Source organism: Octodon degus, unplaced genomic scaffold, assembly GCF_000260255.1.
Source record: "Octodon degus isolate 3935 unplaced genomic scaffold, OctDeg1.0 scaffold00195, whole genome shotgun sequence".
NCBI lineage: Eukaryota > Metazoa > Chordata > Mammalia > Rodentia > Octodontidae > Octodon > Octodon degus.
The window spans coordinates 2,022,866-2,023,922 of record NW_004524771.1 but is presented as its reverse complement, the minus strand read 5'-3'; positions in this window follow the sequence as shown (position 1 = coordinate 2,023,922).

Below are 1,057 nucleotides of genomic sequence, written 5' to 3'. Positions count from 1 at the left end.
CCAAGTCCTAGCCCAGGTCTGGTGAGTGTGTGGAGAGCTTCCTGCTACCCTGAACCTGTGGGACCTACTGGTCCCAACCCAGGTGCAGCGTGGGTGAGACCCTCTTCCACCCCTTTGAGACGCCCCACACCACTCCACAGCACCTCCTCTACCCCGCCCACTGAGTAGGAATTTCTGCCGCGTTCTGGGAAACCCCAGACCAAGTCCTAGCCCAGGCCCAGTGAGTGTGTGCGAGAGCTTCCGGCTACCCTGTGCCGGCGGGACCTTCTGGCCCCAGTCCAGACACAGTGTGGGTGACACCCTCTTTCACCCTCTTAGGATGCCCCCCATCATTCTGTAGTACCCACACACACACCCCGCCCACAGAGTAGGAATTTCTGTTGCATTCTGGGAACCCCCAGATACAGTCCTAGTCCAGGCCCGGTGAGTGTGTGGGAGAGATGCCTTTCCCCCCTACTCCACCTTGTCTCCTCCAGACTCAGCTGAAGCCTGGCATACAGGCCTGGAATGAAACCCTTCAGCTGCAATCCCTGCAGAGAGTGTAGGGGACGGACCACCCAGCTAATCCAGGAGCAGAACATCTTGCCAGAGGGGCACAACAAGTTCACCCGCAAGGGCAGCAACAGGAAGGAACTGAGCACAGCAGCCAGACCCAAGGCAGGAAGCTGGATAAATCCAAACTTCATAGATCTACACCTGAACTTCAGTAGGGGTTAAGGCTATAACTGCAACAAAGATCAACAGCAGAAAGTTATAGATGAACTCACAGCAGAACTATTTTCTGAAATAAAAAAACAATTCTCAGAACTCATACCATCTGAAGTAAAGAATCAACTACAGAAACATAGGGAGGAAACCCAATCTGAAAAAAACACTGCAGTAAAAGAATGTATAACTGCTTCTAAAGAAGACATTGACAAAAAAAAAATAGAGGTGATTAGAAAAATGATGGATTCCTTGAATGAGCAACACGGGAAAGAAATAGATCGCATGAAGCAGAGTCAAAGAGATAGAGAGGAAATTAAAATCTCAATCACAAGCTTGCAGAACCATTTAA